The following is an 18,250-nucleotide window of genomic DNA, read 5'->3' as shown; positions in this document are numbered from 1 at the left end:
TTTTCAAGTTACATGATTTTTTATTGAATCGAAATTTTATTGATTCAGTACAGTTTTGTAAGTAACTATGGTTAAAATATTCATCTATTTCTCCAACGCCTGCTGAAACTTATTTAAAGGCACAGGTTTTCGCATACTATATTAATTTTTGCAATATAGAAAGTTTTCTGAACAAAACACCTCTGTGGAATTCGGTTCCCAATTACAATTTCCCATCCCACGATTCCAACTTACCTTATAACATTTAAGCCGCGGTCAGTTTGGTCAGTTTTTACTCTTGGAGGATAGAGGGGTGAAGGTAGAGGAGAAATGTGTATTGTATAATTTTGTATTGTTCATTCTTTACATTCATTGTAATTTTGATTTTTGAAAAAAACTGGAAGAGCTGATTTGAACAGTAAAAAGATAGTCGGGTAGTTCCAAGGATGGTATAGATGGGAAAACCCATTGGGCACATAGCTATAGTAGCATTAAAAATATTCTCTTTTACAACGATTTTCGGATGTATTAATATATGTTCAGGCATAACGAAACATTATACGACACATTATATTTGCATCAGTCGACGAAAAATTTCTATGACAATCATCTATATCTATTAGAAATATAAAGACATTTAATATGCCAAAGAGTGTTTTATTTTAAATTATTTTCTAAAATATCTCTAGTTGTATATTAACTTTAATAATATTAAAAGGCAGACAACGAAGGCAAAATGTGTTATGGTGACTTTCAAGGTTGTTGAAAATGTCTTTATATTAAAATTTCTATTCACATTTACAAAAAAGAAAAATAATATCTGTTGTGCTTGTTATAAATAAATTTTCTTAGAATTTGCAGCATCTTTATCAACAATTTTCTACGTAATCATCATTACGATCAATGAAAAATTTATTATCAAGATCATGATGGTTTTGAATTCTGAGGACATTCAAAGGTCGTGCATTTTTTTCATTCTTTAATCAGACATTAATCTTTTTTTCGAGTTATTATGTGTCTTATATTCAAAATAACTTTCTTTATCTACGTTTAAAGTTTTTGCGTATAGATTTAAGTTTAGTTTATTATTTGTTTACCGAAAATATCCCTATATTTTATAAATGTGAAAGTAAGGATGTTTGTTTGTTTGTTTGTTACGCTTTCACGCAAAAACTAATGAATGGATTTGAATGAAACTTAACAATAATATAGCTCATACATCAAAATAACATATGAGCTATAATTTATAAAGATATACTTAAAAAAAAATTTATTTGACATGACCATAAATTACAGATTTCTGTAAAAATAGTCAATATAAAACATTTCATAGCCATCTTTTCTGATATATTATTCAACAATAATACATAATAACAATAATACATCCTATTTTACATGAAAAAAAAAAATAGAAAACCGCACATATATTTTACTTGTGTAAAACAATCCCTACCATTATTTCCAGTGTTGTAGAAAGGGGATAACTGAGAGCAAGAGAAGTGGAGGCTATAACACGTTCGTCTTTATAGTTCGCTAGTTATATTATAAACATTTTTGTTTGTTTGTAGGTATTTGTAATTTTAAGGTCTTAATGATCTCAGATAACGATTTTCGTACAATTCTAGAAACAAAAATTTAAATAAATCGAGAAAACTTTGAGTCTGTCAGCTGTGTAATGTATGCATATTAGATGATGAGTTAACAGCCCAGTAAAATTCTAAAATTTATACAAGTCCCTTTTAAAGGATTCTTGGTCTTTCATACTATGAAAATATATTTCTTTGTACAATTACGCTTACAAGACGACAACTACCGACGATTAAAGATAATGAAAATAAGTATTTGGGTAATAGCTCGGCTTAAACTGTTGTACCACAACGATGTAAAAATTGTATTTTGTCTTTAGCTAATACATAAAGATTTTTACATGTTAGTTTTTAAGATGTACTGTTTTAGTTTGGAAAGGAGGAAATTTTCTATTCCCAATAAAGTATAGTTTTAAAACGCTGTGCAAGCAATCTCGTGATAACCTGGTGTCTTGGGGCCCTCGGTAGGAACAATGTTATAATTTATGTATTTTATTTAAAACAATTTTTTTTAAATTGAATTTTTTTTTGGAATAGATGGGTGTCGGCCAGATGATCTTTTTTATAAGGAACGGGCATTGTAACCACAAAACCACGTCCTCATTGAGAATATAATTAATATTTCAAGATAATAAACTATCAAAGATGTCGGATGGTCGGTGTCGCGATGTTCGAGATGTTCCTATAGGTTTAAAAACAGAGCTAGACATTTTTTATTTTCTGACCTTATAGATTGAATTACTAGCGAAAAAATTATTATCGTGACCTAGCACTCCAGTCAAAAATTTTAGACTTATGCTATACGTATTAGTAAAATTTGTACTACTAATACTGTTACTACTACTGCATCACACAATACAAAGAAAAAATGTACATATATACTAGGATGAATAAACACATGCTCCCCTCTATTGAAAATAATACTCTAATGTTATATTTAATTTAATATTTTATGGAAACTAAATAATTTTCATTTTTTTAAAGATTCGAAATATAATATTCTTATCATATTCTCACCAAATATTATTATCTTTCAATTATCTCACGTTAGGCGTGGTAAATTTTTTTCAAACTTTACCAACGTATTTAAGGCTTTTAATTACGTGTATTAAAAATTTTGAGGTTTTTTTTAAAACGATTAAACGATTCAGAACGGACTATTTCCTCTGTCTGTATTGAAAACGTGAATATATTCGTTTAAATTTTTTCGCACAGATAAATGTAAGAAAACTCACTATAAGTTGGGAAATATTGTTTAATTTTATCAAACGACATCCATATAATATAGTGTACGTAATTAAATGAAAACTTTCAGATAATCTTAATAGGAATTAAATGAGATTTCATAAATTCTAATAATAGAAATTTATAAGATAAGTAAGAAATTTCCTTCTATTTCCACTTCTAATCTAATTGAATTGATTTATATGATATCTAAAACTTTATATATATATTCTATATTCGTAAAATAATACTTCAATTATACCTGAGGTAACTATTATCAATTATTCTAGAACTTTCTACTTAACCTATGTATGTTAGAATGTATGTTTGTATAGGTGTATGTTAGAACCATAAAGTATATTAACTAATTTCGAATGAACAACCTTTGACATTTATGTGTTCATTTAATACAGTCATGTTTATCACATGTACAGGTATTTAATGTTAACGCATAAAAAATACTTCAATATATATAATATTTTTCTTTAACATAGAAATTCGATTAGCTCCTTTCTTGCTCTCTTAGACAGAAGCATAGATATATAAATTTACAAAAGCTTGTTGTGGCGGAAGACTGTATAAGAATCAATTACTTTTAATTTGATATACTAGCAATTTCTCACACGCTTCGCTGGGAAATTTAAACTTTCGATTGAAAATAAAGACTACCGTGTTATAGACTTCACTTTCTTTGTTCTCACTTATCCCCATTTTTTTTGCCAACATACAAGTGTTTTAATTTTTGTTGCTGATAATGTACCTTTCTATAGGTGAAATAATTTTTAAAATCGGTCCAGTAGTTTTTCAAATTTTTTGGGTAGAGAATCCTAAACTCGCACTTGAAACGTATCTAAGAACAATCTCTATTAAATTACCTTTTTCCTTAGAGCTTTCTCAAAACTTATCCGATTTTGAGGATTATCGTTTATTTTTTAGTTGTTCCGGGTACGAACCCTAAACTTACACCTGAAAATTGCTAAGAACACTAACCATTAAATTAACTGTCAAACGAACAAAAAAATCAAATTCAGTTCATCCGTTTAAACGCTACGATGACACAGACAGACACACAGACACGCAGACAGACAGACACACAAAGCGGTCAAATTTATAACACCCCTTGTTTGAAAATCAATCAAGAATAAAAAAAATTAGATGTATGTGAGAAATATCTGGCGAAATGATTGAAAATTCTTAAACTCTGAAAAAATAAATGATTGACGATTAAGTCAAAGACAAATACAAGGTACAATGAAAGACCGTAAATTAAATTAGTTTGTCTTAATGATTTTTTGTTTAGTTTCCTTCTTTTTCTACACCAAATTTTTCTATTTTTTGTTGATCTTCAATCCGCATTTACTCTGCCTCATACTTTTTTTGCCAAACCTTTTGCCTTTACTTAATATATCTCACTATTACATTATCGCTTTTTAGGCCGATTTAAGTAATCGAAAATAAAAGGAGCCATTTGAAACAAATTAATTGAAGAATTTTTTTTCGAGCAATTTTTTCATTGGTAAATAACTTTCTTTATATACAAAGTAGGTGCTAGTTGCAAGCAAATGATAACTTACTACACTTTAATTTTTAAACAATCAAATAGAGATTTTCTTGAATTAAGAATTAATTGAGAAAAGAACTTCACTAAATCGTTGGTGGAATTACAATAGCATACAAATATATATTTTACGACTAAATATTACAAAATTTTGGAATGGAAATCTTTTTTCCGGCCAGAATCCGTACAATATATTATGTGTGTGTAGGTACACTCGGTGAGGTAGTGAACACACATAAATATTACGATATACCAACTCTCCAAATGGTTGAGACAATCATGTTGCATGAGACGGTAGTATTAAAAGAAAATGCTGTATAACTCCTATATATTTTCATGTGTACATCTGAAGGTCACAAAAATACAAGCTTCAACTATTGTTCGGTCTTACAAACAACCAGATTCCAGCATGGAACGTTGTATAACGAGTTTGTACAAATGGATATGTATACAGGTTGTACCATTTTAACATATAATGGCTAATAAAAAAGTAACTTAAACAAAAGTTGTAAAGTTTGATGGCGGACATCATTTTCTGACATCAAGTTGGGATTAGTTCTCCGAGCCGCGTTAATAGTCAAAAGATATAAGAGACAGAATAACACTACATTAGAAAGTTGATATTCATATTCATTTCTGAAAAATGTTATTGCATCGAACGAAAACAAGCTAGAGCTACAGAAAAATTGCAATAGAGGAAAGTCGCCTGTACCCATGACTTTGACCTGAAATTCTAGTTTCAAGATTCATTTGACCTTGATCATCAAATCATATTTACCCGGGCTTATAATTTATTAATACAAACGAATGACCATTTTCTTTCGATCAAATGCAATAATAACATATTTTTAAGTCACATTCTCTACGAAAGCTAACGATTTTCGAAATATTGTTTTATATAAAAAATGTTAGTTTTTATATGAGGATCGACTTTCTAATTTTAGGTTTTATTCTATCTCTTACGTTTTGGATCTTAATTGACTACACCCTGTATATTTGTCGCTTTTATATATTCAAGTTAATCCGGAAGTGGGGTGGATCGACTGAAATATAATATAAATAAAAATAATATTACAGGTGTTCATGCCCAGGTCCTACTTGAGTTGGGTTAATACGAAAGAAAAAATAGAAATAAAAGCTACATTCATGTCTGTTCTATAAATGAAAAATAATCACGAAAACTTTTTTTTCTTTAGGAAATAAAATATCTTGTGAAAATAAAAATTTATAGTTGTTTATTTTGTTTTCACCCCCCATCTCCCTCAAGTTCGTTAGTTTTGACAAATAGTGACAAATTCGAAGTAAACAGTTTTTATTTTTAGATTAGACTGATGAATATTTGTATCTACAATGTTTATACAAATATATACTACATATGTACAAATGTGTATACAGGGTGCTAAAAAGTTCGAGACTCCTTGTGAATTTTAGAAAAAAATGACTGACAAATTGACTAAGACAAGAAGTTGTGGGATTTCGCTTGTGCAATCTTATGGTAGCCTTGGATTTGACCTTAACTTTGGCCATGAAGGTCACTTCGAGGTCGAGTCTATTCTTTTAAATCGGTATGTACAATTACCCTGTATGTATAAACCAATGACGTAAAACTGAATCGAGCATAATTTATAGTCTGAACGTTCTTGCTGGCAATAAATCTTCGACATAGAAAGCTCGGAAAGTTATATCGTCAAAAAATAAAAAATGTTTCGTTTAAAGAAACTTTTTTAATAGTATTATGAATACCAGAAAATGTAATGGATATTGAATTTGAGTCCTGTGGAGCTGATATTTCGAGATTTATAGCTTGTATCGGATTTTTACCGTTAGCTTCATTTTCGTCGAGTTCAAGTAGGCTAAAACAAAATTTTCAATGATATTATTTTCATTTTTTATGAATATTTTCAAATTCTTACAGTTTTCTTTAGAAAAAGAAATGGCGTGTGTCGGATCAAACGCACAACTGGAGTTTACTCCTTAAGTGTTTTATAGTGTGCTGTGTCCGTCAGATTATTGTCAGTTTCAAACATTAGATGCTTTGTCTGTACTATACCGTATAATTTATACATGGAAAACGGCAAAAACCCGAAGACGTACGATGTACGTTGGCTGAGTACCTATGTATTAAAGTATTGAAGTTAAATACATGCATTACTGAAAAGTGAAACTAATAAAGAGGTCATTCGATCACTAGACTTAACTCGATTTCTAGATTTCTTTTTTCATACCTGGGCGCCTTAAATGAAAATTAATTCTTAAAAAGTAAACTCCAAAAGATTAAAAAATATATTAATTTAAATTGTAATTAAAATCATTAACTAAACTGATTATATCCTAAAAATAACAAAAATTGCATTACATAGAACATGGTTTCTGTCCATTTGAAAATATGGTCATTGTTAACACACTGGATTTTCAATCTGAACTGTGTGATGCTGATATCTAAACCATAGCTCGGAATAAATTATTTTTATGAAGGCATGAAGTTTTTAGATTTAAGTGTACATACATGAGGCTTTCCTTTTAGAAGATACTTGAAGTTTATGTAAATAAGTGATGTTTACTTTGTAACTAACACTTCAGGCCATACATTCGAGTACACTCGAAAGCAATATTTATGAAATAGTTTAAGTATAGGTATGTATATATTGCTGTATATGAATGTAATGTAACTTACTTTTCAGACTATGTTTTAGTTTCATTGATTCCAACTGTAGAGTTCGTACAAAACGAAGTGGCACCGAGCAAGAGAGAGTGTAGATACGAGTGCACATACATATACATCATACACTCTCTCTTGCTCGGTGCCACTTCGTTTTGTACGAACTCTACATATAATATAACATACTCTGTATAATTCAGCCTTTGATTTGTCGAAATTGAGTATTGGCGGAATATATATATACAAAATCAAAAACTTTGTAAAATATTCTTCTTTTGAGTGATTTTTTTGATTCTTTTGAAGTTTCATTCAGGTTTATAAGGGAAAAGTGTGTTTATTTAATTACTTCCTTTCTTTTAACTTATAATGTCTGCGTGCTTGTCTGCTTGTCTGCCGGAAAAACTTTAGATCGATTTATAACACTTTTTCCGTGATCCCATATTGAACTAAACTTTGCAGGCAGACTCGTATGATAATAAATAATTATGTACCCCCTAGCCGAGAGTACGGTCTAATAACGATTACAAGTTATTATAAAAATTATTTTTACCTCCATACAAATTATTTAACAACAAATAAAAAATATCATGTGTTCTGTAATAAAAATGCTACTATCGATTGTAAAATTATAATACCGATTTTAAAAAATTTTCAAATTCAACAAACACAGCGTTTGCGATATGTTGGGACTACTGTATTAAATGGCGCTAGGTAAATGATAAAGTGAAGTGGAAAACTGGCCACAAAAATCATTCTTTCTGGAGCCAAATGCGGCCAAAAGTACGTAATTTCGGTTAAGGGATATAGAAAAAAAATAGAGTATAGTAAAAACTTTTTTTAATTTAGTTTTTTTTTTTGTATACATTGGTTACTGGTATTTTATTTAAGACCATTTTCAAATATACGATACAACCAGATAAATTTCCATACCACAAACCACATCAAACTGTTAATTTTTGTGGATGTAAACAAAATTCATGAACATGTAAGTTTACCGTAAAATAGGCATGTGGGGTTTTTAATTCCTTAAAGTGGCCATTTTCTTATTAAAGCAGATGTTATGGTTAAATGGATTCGCGGATAAATAGAATTGTCTCTTTGGAGTTAAAAATGATGTATATTATTCATATTTATTATCAAAAATTAACATGTGTTACCACGAAAAGATGTTCATTTATATGAAATCATTTTTAAATAAATGTCACGATCCAATATTTAAAATAAAATAAAAATCATATTGATATCTTATACCGTTTTGCTTTTACTTCAAATCAAAAATGTATAATCCCAATCATCCTATATAAACATCTCCACACCAGTTTATACGCACAAATCTAAACCACATATTCGCAAAAACTGAATATATCTATGAACCAATTCCACCCGCGGTATGCTTAGGGCAGCGGGTTCGATTCCCGCCGTTGCAAAAAAAATAATTTAATTAATAGTTGTGATAGGCTGGTGTAGTGCATGGTATATGCATGAAAGAGGTGCACTCAGCCTTTGAAATTATCAGCGGAAAGGTGGTAAAACACATATATGGTATCACAATGGGCTCTATAGCCTAAGTGTGCTCTTCGTGGACAGCTAATATAACCTAACTAAACCTAACCTAGATCATATTTGATTCTTATTCCGTTAGAAAAGTCTTGGGTTTTTTATATAGTTTTATTCCGTTAGAAAAGTCTGGAGTTTTTTACATAGTTTTTGCCGAATATTCGTGAATTTTTAACTATTAATACTTTAAATTCAAGATATTTTTGGTAAAAGTCAGGTTTTTCAACAAAATCTATTATTACGATTAGTTTTATAGGAACTAACCTGTAACATTAGTTTTATAGAAAAAAAATCTTAAAAACCAAGAAATTCATGTTAACATATAAGACTTTCAGATCGGAAAGATATAAATTTCAATTTCGATTTTCCGGGTGAATATAACTTCTATAGGAAAGTTCACAATTTTATTAAATAGAAAAGGTACACCCACGGAAATGGATAAAAACACATTTTGATGACGCATATAAAAATGTTATTAAAAATTTTTGTAAATACAATTTAACTGTATATTGTTTATTTAAAACATATATAATATTAAATAGTGAAAAACAGAGCAAGTGTGATTTAATCCGCGCTTTAGGGTTCTATTCTATGGGCAAAATACATCAGTCAATAACATGAAAAGGTATTTGCAAGTGAAATGAGTAAATAACAAATCGAAAAATTCGTTTTAAATTATTCGGACTCTTAATTTAATGGCGAATATTTTTTGACCAACATAGTAAGGTCGAGAAAATCGTGGATAAATTCAGATCAAAATATTTTTTCTTTATTTTAATCAACGCAGTGTTTAGAAGGAAGACACACTGAATATCTGGGCCTTCCAGTGAATCACGATTATTGCAGCAACTTCCAAGATCAGGGGAAGGAAGAGACAATGATACTCCTACTCTATCACTACTCAGTTATTGCCTCACTTCAAGGTATCACAATGACCCCAATGGGTTACAAGCTATAAACTGCCCGCTTTGCTGCGAAGCATGCCCACTTTCCGCCTCCACATGCTGCGCGACATGCCCACTATATCCCCTTGAGTAGGAGGTACAGTTTTGTAAAGTTCACGTCATGCTTTTTTATTTCATACCCCACTTGGGTATATTTTATAATATTCGATTATTCATCCCCACTTTCTCGCTCCATTTTTCCACCTACCGAAGGTTAAAAATAGATATAAACAATCCTCGAAGCTAATTGTGTATCTTGTCAATATTTGACCTTAATCGATTTTCACAACTTTTTAAATTTATGAAGCACATCCTTTTCAACTCCTATTTCGGCTCGTTATCTACTATATTATGCATGTATTATACGTAGAAACCTTCCTCTTGAAATACTCTATCTATTAGAAAAAACCACATCAAAGGCCGTTCTATAGTTTCAAAGATCTGAAATTACATAGAGGTTAGGGGTAGATAGACGGATTGAAACGACGGATGTTGTATACTATGTATATTGCTAGGATCTAGCTTAGTCAACACTGAAATAATTCTCAGTCATCCCTAAGGTAGAATCAAGAGAGTGGTACATCCGAATGCGTTACCTTTTTTCGTTCTAACATTTTTCATCAATAACACTGCTGAAATATTCTTTCAATCTGTTGAACAGAAATATCCTTTTGTTTTGATACTTTTTCAGGTGCGGATCTCTATAAAATGCATATATGACAATTAATATTTATTCGTATTGACGTGGAGTGTTTATGTGATATGAAAAATATTTATAACACATAGTTAAACAGCCTGGATGAAGTATCCTTTATATGCTGATGACATATCATACGCAATTGTGTTGAGTATCCGATGTGCTATATATTCATTCTAAAAATATCGTAAATATCTCGAAGACTCGTATTTGCCTTTCTGTGGCCATCAATATTCAAATTTCTATTGCGTATCATATATTCGAATTTTCTTGGGATAACAGGTAGATTCAATATTTGTTTGTATATATTGTCCTCGCTCCTTAGCGGTAGATAAGAATGTATTGTAATTGTTCTTAAAAATTTTTCATACTTCCTAATCATTCAGACATTCACAGGTGGGTTAAAGGTGAACTTGAAAATCCCATTGAACATTTTTGTCTTTTTTTTATCTTCTGATGGATAGATAATAAAAATGTTTAAAAAAATGGTTACTTTTCAGCAAGGATTGAATAATACTAGGGATTTCAATAAAACTTTATAACGACTATATATTTTTTGATTAACATAGTTTGAAAAAATCACAAAAAATTCCTAGGTGGGGCTTTTTATTATTATTTTATCGGTCAAAGTTGTCTGAAAAAATAATGAATCATATCGGTCATCCTTTTCAATTGGACTATATCAAAAATTCTAGAGAGTGTGATAAAAAACTATCGAAAATATTTAGACAATCTTGTAGCTTACAATAATAATACCATAAAAATATAAGGTTGCCGATGATATAACCACCAAATTTTTATTTAGGTAATTATGAATTCATCGAAGATCCATCATTTGATGAGCAGAGACGACTATAGTTAGAGTATTATTAGAGTTAGAGTATATGATTGACGAGCGATAACTATATTATCAAATTTATAATCATCACTTTCACAAAATATATTATATATTTTTATAGTTGCGTGGTATTGTAAAGCTAAAAATAACTCATTACTTGACTAAAAAGCATGTATTTGGTTTATATGTAAACTACTTAAATCACTCTCTTAAACTTAAAACTTATATTTTACAGAATATAAAGTTAATAGGGTGATTCTTCTTCTATATTAAGTGCTGATACACTTACCAATATAAATTTCAATGGGTGTTTTTTAAAGCATCATAAAATAAACATATTATTTTGGTTAAAAATGGATGATATTGAATTTAATAAATTTTTAATTAAAATAACCTTTCGCTTTTTTAAATATTACAACCATAGGATATTTATATATATATATATTTTTTTTTATAATTGAATTTTTTATATTATTTAATGTGTAAATGTGATTAAAATTATTTATTATTAATAAAAAATTATTTAATATATTTTTAAAATATTATATTAATTATCAATTTAATAACTATACATGAGAATAACACTCAAATTTAATCAATTTATTTATCCATCGTAAAATTTTAAGGATTCAATGAAACTATAAAACATTTTTTAGTATCTGAATTATATTTTTTTGTTTATAAATATCGTATTTATCAAAGAATTTATCTTGATAATTATTATTTTTGAATGACTGGCAATTTACACTCTTATCTTGAACATAGAAACCTGAAATTTCGAAAGATGTGTTCCTTATAATCAATACAGGTGCTGCTATTGTGCAATTAATTTTCACACTTAGTATATCATCAGTAAGTATTATGTTTCATTTCCTTGCGTTTCCACCATTTGGTTTAAGTAAGCTGTTAAGTATTTCTATCGTAGTGAGAGAGAACGCGATTTCTTAGAAAAAGAAAAATTATAGTTCTCTAAATAGTTGTTTTATTAGTGCAGTAAATTTGAATTAGACTAAATATTCATCTGAAAGTAAGCTTTTTTAACTATTGCTTTTAGTAAACTTGGTTATTATATCAAAATACGAACAAAATTTTGGAATAGGTGTTCATAAAATTACCTAATTAGTCCATTTCCGGATGTCTGTCCGTAAGCACGATAACTCAAAAACGAAAAGAGATATCAAGCTGATTTTTATAGCGTGCTTAGAACGAACGTAAAAGGTAAGGTCGAGTTCGTAGGACCCACCTATCTCCGTTAGAGATAAAACAAAAGTTAAAATGCAAAAATGTATGAATGTATAGCTATCTAAGAGTGGATATCTTTCTTTACTTACGTGACGTCAAAAAACAAACGATTGCTTCATTAACACTGCTTATACATGGTATTTCAACAATTAACTCAGTCAATTGTTTGATTTTAAATTATAACGTGAATTTTTATGAAGCAGATACTTTTCTGATCCCTTGATTAAGATTTTTCATAGCTACATTCACCATAGAAAGTACTGCTATATATTAATAGTTCTTTTCTATTAAGAGACTCAATGTCAATAATTATCTATTCAAATTTTTAAACCAAATACTAAATTTATCCATCAAGTTGCTTAAAACGTTTTTGCGGTTACTTTTAGCACAATATAAACCTTCCAACTATCATAATATAATAAATTGTTATGATACCATAAACTTATGAAGGTTGATAAAACTAAGCGCAAAGAAATGTTAGATAAAATATTTTAATATAAAATGTTTTTTTTTCTTCATAATTTCAAATCGTTAAGAGAGCTTCTTTTCAATATTTACTCGTTAGATGAAACTGACATTAATGTTTAACTTTCAAAGATAAAATATTTCTCTATAAAAGTGTTATTTTTATGTGATACGGAATAAAAATAATGCCATTTTTTATATAATTAAGTACCCACATAAAGTAATAAATTATATTTTCTTGAAGAAAAATTTATATATATTTTATAACATTATTATAATATGCAGGCAGTACTGAGCAGCCACAGTAGTGCTTTGATAATATATAATTGCAAAATAAGAAAAAAAAACACATGAGCAAAAGAGCTCCATGATTAAGGTCATATTTCCCCTTATACAGGGTGTTCTGTTATTGATAGCAGAAAATTATACTAGTAAATTAAGCTTTTGAAGACAAATGGAAAAGCTCTTTACCAAATTTCGATCTAAGGCATGATTCGGGAGATGTAGCTATGGGAAAGATTTATAAATTCACATTCATTAAATTAGTAGGTGTCACTTGAGAATATAGAGGGAACTATCATAAAACAATAATTGATTGTAAATTGATTTAATTGAGTAGCGAATACTAAAAAAAATATTTTGTTCTTCTTCAATGCGAAACACTTAAATAGGATGTTGGCAACCCTAACCTCTTCATTGGCTTTCGATATAGTGCATAAGTCTATATTTTCGTAGAAAATATGACTAAAAACACATCGTACCTTATTGAAATATGAAAATGAATATAAAAATAGTACTTTAGTATAGTCTTGTTCAAAAAAGTAATATGTATAAAAACTTAGAAAGATATATCCGGCTTTTGTTTGATGTACTACAAAAGTTATTAATTTAAAAATGAAAAGCTGTTTACACTCGTTAGTTAGAAACCGTCTAACGAGTTTTCTCGTTAAACTTTTCTCGGACTATAATGTTGTTAATTAAGTAAACGCTTAATTTTTGTACCTATTACATTTTTTCTATAAGAATAAATTTTTGTATTATTCATATCTTAGGAAAACGGCGAACTATAGTACCAACTTCTGAAATTTTTGATAAGCTTAAATGATTTTTCTTTCTCTCTTTTCTTAAAATTGATTAAAATTCAGGGCGATATTCAAGTTAAGGTGTTTTTAAATGTTGGTTTTCTAGTCAATAAGTGCTTTTAAAAATACTTTACCTTTTACATTAAAACTTTTATCAAAATTCCTCAAGTTTTATGCTTTAAAATCATCAAACAAAATTAAGAACTGTGCATAAAAATGACAAACTTTTTTGTTAAAAACACTGACTTTGAAAACCGCACAGAGAATCGATATGCATTTTTCACAAAAGCAGTACAAAAGGATGATTAATTGATAAATAAAATTTCATATTCCTTTTTGTTTTTGTTTACTTTTAATCATGTATACGATTTTTATTTACATCATGGTCTCTCTATTATAATTGATGATTTTTAATATGACACATACAGCGTAAACTAAATATTGACAAATATCTTGTCTAGTAATCTTAATCAAAGAGAATTGAAAAAAATACACTCGAAGCCGGACTTCTTTCTTCGGAAAATTTCGAATTGTTTTCAACATTTTCATTTTTTTGGTATCGAAATATATTAAAAGAAAATTGGCTAAAACATACTATAGGAATTCAAAGCAAATGAAATTTCTAGAATTATTTAACTGGAATGAAAAAGTTTTTATTAAAAATTTAAATTTGTTAGATTAATAAACATAGCTGCTAAAAGTTTTTACCAACGAATCACATTAGATGAATTTTCACCACATCAATTTTTTCCGAATGACAGTGTACCACCACCTACACTAGTAACCCTCTTATAAATATTTAAGAATTTTTTTTTTTTTTTTTCATAAATATTCTTGGCTTCTAGTATTTATTTTATTATTTATTTATTTAGGTTTAAGTTTGTGTTTTCTTTATATTATATGTTTTTTTATTTGATTTGCATAAAAAATATTTTTATGTACATTTTTAAAATTCAAAAAGTTCTATGTACAATTATATATTTATTGTTCATAAGAATTTTTATTTCAAAATGAAACGAAAGCTTTGCATACGTATTTTTGTTTATTTAATTTATTTAAATTCTATTATATTTATATTTATTTCTCATTATTTTGCAAAAAAATGTTGGAGTGTTAGAATATAATAATTGTAATGAAAAATTTATTACTTTTCTGAATTTAGCATATTTTCTATTCATAATATTATTTCAAGTGATTCATTTCTTTTCTATGAACGTTTTTTTCATTTTTAACTCTTACAGGAAAATATTTTTTTTTCTTCTGAAAATACGATTTTGAGTTTTACGGTTTTTTACGCTTTGAGTGTAATATTCTACAATATTTTAAAAATATCTGTGTTATAAAATGTTACTGTGTTACTTTATACTAAATTTTTATACCATGTATATATGAAAAATACATAGTATATATTAAGTTTAGTTTGTAACACTTAAAAATATTGATGATACGAAAAAAATTTGGTATAGATGTTCATAGAATCATTTAATTATTCCATTTTCGTTTGTCCGTCCGTCCGTCTGTGAACACGATAACTCAAAAACGAAAAAAGATATCAAGCTTTTTACAGCGCACTCAGGACGTAAAAAGTGAGGTCGAGTTCGTAAATGAGCAGGATAGGTCAATTGGGTTTTGGGTCCGCATGACCCATCTTGTAAACCGTTAGAGATAGAACAATAGTTTAAATGTAAAAAAAGGTTCCTTGTTAAAAAAAACAACTTTTGTTTGAATCATTTTTTTTAAACAGCACTGTTTACTCACGAGGGCACACATTAGATGCAAATTTTATAGTATGTATTAATATGGGATAATCAGGTATGTTTGACATGTATAGGAATATGTGTAATGTGATAGAGTAATCAACACTGTCTATACACAGTATTTCAACAATTAACTCACTCAATTGTTTGTTATCACTTGTTATAAGGTAATAACTGAACAAGAAATTATTCCATCAATTTGAAATTTTGGAAACTGATGGGTTCTATAATAATAATAATAATTATAATATTTTATTCGTTCTTTCGATATACAATGTATACATATAATTCTATAAGCGCTCGATCACATTAAATTTGCATTAATGTCAGCAGAGAGTTTAGAAGTTAAAATGTCTACGTATCATGACGATGGTCATTTATGAAAAACTCGATTAGTAAGAAATGATACGATTTCGTTAGCCAGCTTTCGTCGCTGAAACGAGAAATAATAATGACGTCCATTTATTATGTCGAAAATTCATTGTCGCATGCGCTATTTACGTGTGGTACTTAGTAATTGATGCTTATTAACTTCCTAGTATAGGAAGTTATTGTAATGGATCCGATGTTGGAAATCGAAATTTTCAACATATCCTTACGTTTCATGGCCAGGACAAGGTTATTTACACCAATTTGGAGAAGAAGTATGGGTGTGTACTTACGAACGTAAGTACATCGATATCGGCATCGATATCGCGCGTACAAAAAATGATATCGACTTCGTTGAGGTGTCGATCGAAACGTATAAATGGAAATATGATCCGAAAAGAATTTCACAACATTCGGTAGGGTCGTTTCGAGTCGGTCGAGATTTTATTTTATTATTTATTATGCTGGGGTCTCAAGGGTCGCACCAGATCCTATCCACGTCTTGTTTCATTCGCAAATACTTATTTCATTCACAAAACAATAAAAAAATCATATTTTATAAACTTTCTTCGATAATTTTTTGTTATCTCCAGATTGTTCAAATCATGTCATAATAAAAAACTAATGGTACATTCATTTAAAAAAAAAAAACAACAACAACAACAACAGAATACTTCGGTTACCTCTTCTCAGTTCGTTGTACTCAGGGACAATTCTTAACTACCCATAAAGAAATTTTGTACCAAAAACCTTCTTTAAACGCTATTTTCGAGGTCAAAAATATATATTTTTATTTTCATTTCTTTTTCTATAAATAAAGTGTTTTTCGTTGTTTTTCAAACTATTTGTTGAATTAAATGAGCTGATAAAATAAAGTGACCATATTAAATAAGAAATAAAAATTTTAGCCTACATAACAAAAAATATATAATTTAAAAGATAAAAGCTCTCGACATGCTATCAATTTATTTTGCATTCAGGAACAAGGTCACATTCATTTTAAGTATCTAATAAATAATTCGAGGTCGGTATATAAAAAAGTATAACAATATATTAAATAAATTTTTTTGTAAATAATAATAACTATTGCATTTCCTGAGATGATTTCCTGATACTTTCATGTTAGACTTTTCAATAGAAAGTTATTTAATTTATTTTTTAATAATATAAAAGAAAATTAATTGAAAATAAACTCCTCCTAAACCTTGAGATGTTTTTTTTATCATACCAAGCGTGTTTCATTAAATTACGTTTTTAATGTTTCCATTGTTTCAATCTATAATGTTCTTTTTATAGTAATAGCACTCAAACAAAGCTTTGTATATGTAGAGTATCAAAGCTCAAGCTTTAAACGTCAGACCAACCATATCACGTTAATGAAATAAATTTTTAAGAAAACCCTTGCTACATACATAAACCTTCAAGGGCAAATCTTGCATCCCTGATTGATTCGGTAACGCCTTTTTAGTAACCAGACTAGGTTTTCATAAGGGCACCCAGATGACGAACCAATTCACTCACCGGACTCAATTTTATTAATCTCTATCTCTATATATTATAAATGCGAAAGTAAGCATGTTTGTTTGTTTGTTTGTTACGCTTTCAGGCTAAAATTAGCGAATGGTTTTTAATGAAACTGTACAGCAATATAGTTCATACTTTAGAATAACACATGAGATATAATTTATAAAGATATATTAAACAAAAATTTAAAAATTAATTTAATTTGGCAATACCATAAATTACAAATTTCTGTAAAAGTAGTCATTTAACATTACCAAAAATTACAGATGTCTGTAAAAATAGTCAATATAAAATATTTCACGGCCATCTCTTCTGATATACTCAATGAATAATTACAACTATTATACATTTAAAAAAAAAAAAAAACATACATATATTTTACCTGTGTAAAACAATTCTTACCATTATCGAGTGTTATAGAAAGGGGATAAGCGAGAGCAATCTTTATCAATCTTTACTTTTAAACCCAGCGAAGCGAGTGGGTATCGCTATAGTATCTAATAATTACTTCAATTCATTATGGTGCGATTAATTAAAATATTTAAAAAAAATAATTAATTAAATATCTCTAAGCTGCAATTTATTGTTATTTGAGATAATATGTTTTAAACGATATTATCTGAATAATGTATGTTTTCAGCAGTTAATTCATTTCAATGCATTAATTATTTTTTGTCTAGTACAGCAACAAACAAAACAAACGGAAAACAAATAAAAATATGAAAAACATTGAAGCATCAGCTTAAGAACGTTCCCAAGAAAATGAGTG

The 18,250-nt window shown here is 28.4% G+C and overlaps 1 protein-coding gene across 1 annotated transcript in view; it reads left to right on the top strand.

The window, feature by feature from the left end:
- The window catches only part of LOC123300915 (cyclin-dependent kinase 5 activator 1), a 95,440-nt gene that overhangs the window by 23,948 nt on the left and 53,242 nt on the right, over positions 1 to 18,250 (top strand). The window lies entirely within an intron of this gene.

The sequence above is a fragment of the Chrysoperla carnea genome, chromosome 5 (genome assembly GCF_905475395.1).
Source record: "Chrysoperla carnea chromosome 5, inChrCarn1.1, whole genome shotgun sequence".
Lineage (NCBI taxonomy): Eukaryota > Metazoa > Arthropoda > Insecta > Neuroptera > Chrysopidae > Chrysoperla > Chrysoperla carnea.
This window is presented reverse-complemented; position numbering and strand designations above follow the sequence as displayed.